The following is a 9,704-nucleotide window of genomic DNA, read 5'->3' as shown; positions in this document are numbered from 1 at the left end:
AAATGGAGGGAAGTGAAATTTTGAATTATTTCACTTTACTAATGCACATTGCCCCTCATTGGAAGAAGGAAAGAAAATATTTGTGTATAAATATAGAAGCTCATCTTATAGCTCTTAAAGAGTTAAGAAGAAGTGGTGTCTCACGCCGTCGTCGTTGTCGCTTGTTCGGCTTCAGCTTGATATGGTTGATTGATAATTTTTTGGACCAAATTTATTTCCTTTTCCATTATTTAGCATTTTCTTTTCTAAATAATTTTCGCGTTGGAAGATCGCGGAATCCTTTTCGCGCATTGGAAGATCGCGGAATTATTTCGCGACCAACAGCTGAAACGTTCTATTCAATAGTTGAATAGACACCTTATCATTGAATAAGCACCTTTGCACCTATTGGGACTCAACCTTGCTGGCTATAAATAGAGAAGTTTAGCCTCATTTTCACCACCAAAAAATCTGAAATAACTCCCCTCAAACTTCTGCATTCTGCATTGTTTTTCCAAAACCAAAAACGTAAGCATTTTATGTGATTTGCTCCATCATTTAAGTTCGCCGAAATTCTGTGATTTGAAGTGCCGCTATCACATAATAGTTATTTCGTTCTATCTTAGGAGGAATTAATCCGTAACCTTGGGCATTGTGAGGGGATTAAATTCCTTAAAGAAAATACAAGAAACTTATGGGCTCAGAATTTTCTGCTTTCGTTTTTTAAACTAACGTTTGTTCATTTACTGATTTTGAATACAGAGTTCTAACAAGCTTAAGGAATTTAACGTTTTATTTCTATATTCAATCTTACTTTCTGCTTTGGGAGACTAAAATATTATTGATTTTCTCCTCCCGTTTTGGAGATTAAAATCTTCGGATTTTCTACTCCAGTTTGAGAATAAAGTCTTTGCAACTTTCTACTCAATCCGAGATATAAAAACTCGGTTGTTTGTATTTGGTTTGAAGATATAAAATTTTCACTGAGATACTAATTCTATTTGTCAATTTCTTTTACAAAAATATGACAACGAGTGCAGAAAAACATAATGGTTCTGTTGGGACTACTGCTGTAACGACAAATGCGTCTTCAAGTCGCACAACTCCTGCACCGGCGCTGGCACCGGTAGAAAAACCTGAAAAGTTTTCCAGTGTGGACTTTAAGCGTTGGCAGTAGAAAAGTTCTTCCACCTGACCACACTTAGTTTGCAGCGCTTTATCAGCGAAGACGTTCCAGTTCTGGGAGAAGAATCTCCTAAAAATGAACGATTTGTGGTCACTGAGGCATGGAAGCATTCTGACTTCTTATGCAAAAACTATATTTTAAGTTGCTAGGAAGACGTCTTGTACAATATTTATAGTGTCATGAAAACATCAAGAGAATTATGGAATGCTCTTGAAAAGAAGCACAAGACTGAAGATGTTGGACTAAAGAAGTTTGTGGCCGCCAAATTTCTGGATTTCAAAATGGTTGACGGTAAATCTGTCATAACGCAAGTTCAAGAATTGCAAGTTATTATTCATGACCTCCTTGCTGAAGGTATAAAACGATTCAATATTTTTATTCAAGATATTGCTTATTGTACTAATTATAAATTTATGATTGAAGGTATGGTCATAAATAAAGCGTTTCAAGTTGCGGCATTTATTGAAAAGTTGCCTCCGCTGTGGAAGGACTTTAAGAATTACTTGAAACATAAGCGCAAGGAGATGATGCTTGAAGACCTTATTATTCATCTATGGATTGAAGAGGACAACAAGGCTGCTGAGAAGAAGTCTCGTGAAAATTCAACAATAATGGCTGCAAATATTGTTGAGGAAGCTTCAACGAGTAAAAAGAGAAAGAAGCCGTCTGGACCAAAGAATTACCCAAGCAAGAAGAAGTTCAAAGGTAATTGCCACAACTGTGGAAAGGTTGGATACAAGGCTACTGAATGTCATGCACCAAAGAAGGACAAGAAGAAAAGTCAAGCAAACATGATTGAGAAGAATGATGAAATAGATGGTTTATGTTCCATTCTTTTAGAATGCAACCTAGTCGAAAATCCTAGAGAATGGTGGATTGATTCGGGAGCAACTCGACATGTTTGTGCTAACAAGAAGTTATTTAATTCTTATTCTCCCACTAGACCCAACAAGGCAGTGTTTATGGAAAATTACGTTACTGCAAAAATAGAAGGAACGGGCAAGATAGCTTCCCCCCACAAGTTTGAGGTAAAATGCAATCCATTCCATATGAAAAATGAAAAGGAAGGAAACTCAACTTAAATTCTTTTAAAGTGTGGGGGTGTTTGGCTAAAGTACAAGTTCCTAAACCCAAAAGGGTAAAGATTGGACCAAAATCATTGATTGCATTTTCATAGGATATGCAACAAATAGTAAGGCATATCATTTTCTGGTTCATAAATCAGAAAATTCTGACATTCATATTAATATGGTTGTCGCACCACCTTTTTACCGCGCCGCGAGGCACGTGGGGAGTTTTCTCCAATTAAAGGACAGTCGAAACGGGATTTATTTAATTATTTAAGAGTCGCCACCTGGGAATTTTAAGGCGTCCCAAGTCACCAATTTTAATCCCTGAATCGAGGAGAATATGACTCTGTTTATTATTCTGCGAACCAGAAATCCTGAGTAAGGAATTCTGTTAATCCGGAAGAAGGTGTTAGGCATTTCCGAATTCCGTGGTTCTAGCACGGTCGCTTAACTGCTTTTATTATTGGCTTAATTATCTTGATTTTTACTAAATACGTTTTTGTTGCATGATTTTACTACCGCTTTTACTTATTGTGATTAAAGACCATTCTTTTGAATCGAATTACGCGTATGTATATTCGTGTTATAAATTAAAAAGATGCGGAATTGTGTCACGCGTACGTGTACACAATAACTTTTGATAATATATTTATTAAGCAATCATTTTTCGAGATTGTGTTGAATCAAGAATATTTATTTTTCTTAAATATTGAACCGCACATCGCGGGTTTTTATGAAATTAATTTAACGTCCTCGGAGAAATCCTTTAAAATATTCGCTCGAAATTGCGCGTACGCATAATCCGAATTTGCTTTTAAATATAATCAGGGTACGCGAACGTATCCCTAATTGCGCAAAATACTGTAATGGTATTATGGAATTTCCACAAAATGTTTATTATATCACGAGAAATCTCCATTTAAGATACCCTTTAATTCTTGAAAAAGAATCCACAATTTATTAAATGTTGCCCGTCGATTAGAATTTCCGCGTATAATTTATGTTTATCCAAGGCTATTCAAATTCAAAATAAAGAATAAGAACATGATTAATACTATTCTTCACAAATACAACATATATATACATATACCAAAGAATGAGGGACATATGAAACTCACAAAATAATTTATGAAGGGAAGAATATTTTTTCAAGAACTTTTATTATTTCTATTTAGTGCAAGTCCTATTTCTAATTGTCGTTGATAAAAAATGTTGCAATTTGTATATCTCATCTTATTCTCATATACTTGCTTTTAATCTAATAGGCCTAATTATTTATTTAGGATGGTAAATAGGCATCAAATTGATAATAAAGGGAATTATTGTACAAATTGATTAACAACATTGCCTTACATGCCACATATTTGTATGTCTTGAAACATTCGTAGCACTTTAACATCATAATGAGCCATAACAACTCAACTTACCATCCACTGATGGTTCTATAGATACCTGCTATCTTATACATGAAAATAATACCAACACCATTTAACCTTATTTAACAATAGATATTACTACTGTAGTTTTCTTGATACTTCTACATTACTTTCTTACTTAGCTAACAACAAAATTAAATAATGACCAACATTCATGCCATATTCCCTACTTTGACAATTCAAATATAACTATACTAATGAGACTTCGAAATGGATAATATTATTACAAATTTTTACGCGAATTTCAAAATAAGATGATTAACTAATAGCCATAGTGTTGAATTCACTACTAGTTAACCAACATGAAATAAAACAGAAATTTAAACTAAAGGACTTAGATGAGTAAAAAGCAAAATTATAACTCCAAACTTCATTTATTTGCCGTGTTGAAGCTTTTTACAACCTGAGTTTAAAAGGTATGTACCTGGAAATGGAGGTAGAAGAAGTAAATTTCAGCAGTAGCAGCAGTAACAAAATCAGCAGAATATACCAATAACACAACAAGTCTGAACAAGACCCGTTAACCCAGATGAACAGTGACAGAAGCTTGAGGAAAATTTCAGATTTGAGCCGAACAATATTCACAAGCAAACAACGGACAGATTCTAGAAAGATAACATTTCAGATTTCAGTTTCTTTCCTCTACCCGTTTCAGATTCCTATTTCATATTTCTTTCTTTCTAAATCAGATTGTTTCTCCTCTTAAAATCTACCCAAAGTCTCACTTTTCCTTGTTCTAATCTCTCTGAAAAACTGAACTCTAAAATTTCTGTCTAAAAAAAAACTGATTTCTCTCTCTCAAATTCCCTCTTAAAATCTGATAAGTTCTCCTAAATTCTTAAAATCTGCTTTCAAATCTGATTTTTTTTCTTCTCCTCTTAAAGTCTGTTTTTAAACTATCTCTAAGCTCTCAAAGTCTGTGTGTAAAACTCTCCTAAATCAGTCCCAATCCCCTCTATCTTATACAGGTCTGTCCCCCCTTTTTTAAGTGCTGCCCGGACCCCCTTTATCTTTTAAAAACAGAAAATTTCCATTAAAAATCTGTTTTTCCACTTTAAATCCCATTAGGCTAACTTTTCCCTGATTTTCAGCAGCCCCATTATCCCTTGTTCCCCATTAGTATCTTAAATTATAACCATTAACTTCCACTTTCAGCACATTGCTATTAACATATTATCCTCATTGTTCTATCCCAAAAATGTCCCTGACCTACTGTTTTACACTGGTATTACTGCCTTAAATTCAGCATCTTAACAATACAGATTTTAAAATCTGTATAAGCTTGATTATTAATCTGATTTAATACAGCTACAACCAATCCTAAAGTTTGGACTGAATCCTGATTAAGAATGTAACCTCCTAACACAATTACATCCAATCAAACATTTGTAGAATCATACTGAATTCAGAACTAATCATCATAACAACATATTACACTGAGTTCAGTAAATAATTCAACTGAACTCAGCTTTTGAACTAAGATCAAACAAACAGGAGCATTGTCAATATTGACAATGTTCTGAACTTAATGTTCAGAAAACAACACACATATAACGTCCATTTTATGGATTTATTAAACAAGAACCAACTGATTAACAATAACTAATTAATTGATTATAGCAAAATAATCCATCCAAAACAGGTTATTTCAGTCAACATTTTCAGAAATGAAAATTCGTAATATAACTAATCGACGAACTTAATCGAGTCGATTACACACATTGTAATTAGTCACAACCAATAGAAACAATTCACATTCGAATCAAGTAGATAGGTAGGAGACAGAAATGACAGAATTAATCAAAACAAAATATGAAAAATTAACAAGCTATTAATACAGACAACAATACACGTAGAATACACAAAAGAAATAGAAAAATACCTCTGAATCTTCAAATTTATTCAGACACAGACTCAACTTGGATTCGGACATTTTTGAGGTTGAACAGACTTTATTCGAAGTATTCTCAGTTGAGAATACCTCGATTAAAGTCTCTTAGACCTCAATCCTTCACTCGAATCGGAAAAATTCCAAGATTGGAAAATTCTTAGGGTTTCAGATTTTGGATCTTAAATCCGAACACTTCTAGGCAGATTCGAAGCAAACCAATGGTATTCTAGGCACGAGGGAGGTCTAGGGGTCATTTGGTGTTAATTTGGAAGGAATCTGAGTAGGGTTAGGTTTCACTCGAATCTTCAAATGAAGATTCGAGCAGTTCTATGAAGATTCGAACCATGCTACTAACAGATCCGTGATGAGGATGGACAGGGGAAGCTCTGGTGTTATTTTGGAGGTCATCGGAGACAGTTGGTTCTTCAGGCCAACCTTCAATCGAAGATTCGAGACATTGGGGCCTGATTCGAGGTATATGGGTTATGGATTTGGAATGGGGAGGTTGAGAGGAGTCGAGGGTGTTAAGGTGGGGTGGTTTGGACTACCGGAACCGCCGTGAGGCGATTTCCGGTAGGTGGTGCACGGTGGTGGAAGGTGGAGTTCATTTGGTCTCTTGAAGGAGACGATGAACAGGGCCGAAGGGTGGGGTGTTTGGTCTGGGGGGCTGGGGTGTGGATTGGATTTATATACGAGTGGGGTGGATTGATCTCATCCGTTGGATCAATTAAGATTCACGGTTGAGATCAATTCACTTAACCAAATGTCGTCGTTTGGTTAAAGGTCGGGGTCAGGCTGGATCGGGTCAAAGTGTCGGGTAAGGATTATGGGTTAGGTTCGTGGGATCTCAGCCATTGGTTGGATTTAATCCAACGGTCTTCGATAAACTAAGACCAAACGCTGTCGTTTTGCCTTGTTTGAATTGGACCGGTACCTGGGCTGTTTTGGATTGGGCTGTGGGGGTTAAAATGTTTTGGGCCTGGATTTTAATCCAGGTCCGATTTTGTATATATATATATATATTTTCATTTTTTTCTAATTTAAATTTCTAATTTTAATTGTAAAACAATTTTAACTTCAAAAATATATTAATTACTCTATAACAATTATTTAACACATAGATAAGACATCAATCACACAGTGGAATATTTAAAATAGAACTATTGCATATTTTTTGTAATTTTATTTAAATTATCTTTTAAATGCATAATTAAATCCTATATGCATGCAATATGTATTTTATTTTATTTTTTCATTTTATTATGACAAAGTAAACACTTACGGACATAACACAAGTATTTAACACTACGCAAATTCAAAAAATTACACAGTAAAAGAAATTTATTTCATTTTTTGATTTTATTCTGGAGTAGTTTTCGTAAGGCAAAAATCACGTGCTCACAGCTGCCCCTCTTTGTGCGGAAACTCGAAGAGTTTTTGTGCAAAGATAAAGTGAGCGGATACGAGCGATTTTTGCCCGTTCGAATACTCCGTGGGAAGCATTTTTACAAAGATTTGACCGAACCTCTGCTTCAAAGGTTTCCTACATATCCTTGGCTATAAAGGAATCAGGTCAATGTAGTTCGGGAATTTTGGGTAGCTGGGACTACCATGGGACTGTGATGTTACTGCTTGCTGACCTCCTTATTACACCTTACTTCAAAGGTAATAAAAAAAAACTAAACTAGATTATGGTACAGGAATTATAAAAATCTTATCTAGATCATGCCCTTGCGTTTCTTGCTGTCTTGATATCTTGGTGACTCTTGGGCATTTGGCTTATTCCGTATTCCTTTTCATTTTGTCCCATATTTTCTTTTGGAACTCTTGTTATTTCTTGCTGGGGATTCTGTTGGACTCCTCTGCTTTATTGATTCTAAGTGTGCTCCTTTTTCATATGAGCGGGCTTTTGATTTCAACACTTCAATTTCATTCCCTCGTTCTTCAGGTGGGTGCCTTGACTGCTTCTTTTCTTTCTTCATCCTCATTCTCCAGGTGGACGCCTGACTTCCTTTTTTCTTCATCCTCATTCTCCAGGTGGACGCCTGACTTCTTTAATTCTTCATCCTTATTCTCCAGGTGGACGCCTGACTTCTTTTTCTCATCCTCATTCTCCAGGTGGATGCCTGACTTCTTCTTTTCTCATCCTCATTATCCAGGTGGACGCATGACTTCTTCAATTTTCATCCTCATTCTCCAGGTGGACGCCTGACTTCTTCAATTCTTCATCCTCATTCTCCAGGTGGACGCCTGACTTCTTTAATTCTCATCTTCATTCTCCAGGTGGACGCCTGACTTCTTTTAATTCTCTGTCCTCATTCTCCAGGTGGACGCCTGACTTCTTTTAATTCTCATCCTCATTCTCCAGGTGGACGCCTAACTTCTTTAATTCTTCATCCTCATTCTCCAGGTGGACGTCTGACTTCTTCTTTTCTTTGTCCTCATTCTCCAGGTGGACGCCTGACTTCTTCAATTCTCATCCTCATTCTCCAGGTGGACGCCTGACTTCTTTTAATTCTCATCCTCATTCTCCAGGTGGACGCCTGACTTCTTTAATTCTCATCCTCATTATCCAGGTGGACGCCTGACTTCTTCAATTCTTTGTCCTCATTCTCCAGGTGGACGCCTGACTTCTTCAATTCTCATCCTCATTCTCCAGGTGGACGCCTGACTTCTTTTAATTCTCATCCTCATTCTCCAGGTGGACGCCTGACTTCTTTAATTCTTCATCCTCATTCTCCAGGTGGATGCCTGACTTCTTCAATTCTTCTTATCCTCATTCTCCAAGTGGACGCCTGACTTCTTCTTTTCTCATCCTCATTCTCCAGGTGGACGCCTGACTACTTCTTCTTATCCTCATTCTCCAGTTGGACGCCTGACTTCTTCTTTTCTCATCCTCATTCTCCAGGTGGATGCCTGACTTCTTCAATTCTTCATCCTCATTCTCCAGGTGGACGCCTGACTTCTTCAATTCTTCATCCTCATTCTCCAGGTGGACGCCTGACTTCTTCAATTCTTCATCCTCATTCTCCAGGTGGACGTCTGACTTCTTCAATTCTTCATCCTCATTCTCCAGGTGGACGCCTGACTTCTTTAATTCTCATCCTCATTCTCCAGGTGGATGCCTGACTTCTTTAATTCTCATCCTCATTCTCCAGGTGGACGCCTGACTTCTTCAGTTCTTCATCCTCATTCTCCAGGTGGACGCCTGACTTCTTTAATTCTCATCCTCATTCTCCAGGTGGATGCCTGACTTCTTCAATTCTCATCCTCATTCTCCAGGTGGACGCCTGACTTCTTTAATTTCTTCATCCTCATTCTCCAGGTGGATGCCTGACTTCTTCTTTACCAGGTATTTCCTGACACCGATATTGTATTTGCCCCTGTTTTAAATCAAAGAAAACTTTGTTAGTTTAAAGCAGGGTGGTTAATTGGGGCATTATTGCCGATGGTGAGGCTTCTCTTCGTTTCTCTTTGTTGCCTTGGAATGGTTGAAAAGACTGTTTTGTCCTTGTAATTGATCCTTGACTATAGGATTCCCCTCTGTATGTTTTCCTTCAAACCCTTTTAACTGTACTCATATGTCCCTTCTGACTTTGCTGATCCATTTTTAATTTCACCTTTCTTATACCCATATCTTTTATCTCCCACCTTTCGTGGCTGTATTTTGTAACCTTGAATCTCGGTAGTATACCTTGACATTCCTTCTTATTTGTTTGGAATAAAACTTATCTCAAAGCTTTTAGAAAAGTAAGATTATTAGTGACGAAACACGTTGATTTCGACAATTATAGAATGAAAAGAAAAATCCAATTTTGGATGACTGTTGGAGAAAGAATAAAAACTTATCTGATTGGAGTTACTGGCACCAATGATCAGGGTATGCATTTCGGATTAATCAACCCAGTCTTTTAATCAATCTCCTTTCAATTGTCTCATTTTTGTTTTTGCCAAAATTTCCATAACCCAACTTCATTTTTCATTTCACAGACCTGTTGGACTTGTAACGTCTTAAAGAGTTTTCACCGATAAACTTTCCTCATTTGTTCACTTCTCACTTCCTTTTCGCCTTATGGTGCCCACGAAAGTTTTCACCAATAAGACTCTCTCATTTTACTTTTCTCTCAACTTCCGTCGCCTTA

This window comes from Nicotiana tabacum, chromosome 6, assembly GCF_000715075.1.
Source record: "Nicotiana tabacum cultivar K326 chromosome 6, ASM71507v2, whole genome shotgun sequence".
NCBI lineage: Eukaryota > Viridiplantae > Streptophyta > Magnoliopsida > Solanales > Solanaceae > Nicotiana > Nicotiana tabacum.
This window is presented reverse-complemented; position numbering follows the sequence as displayed.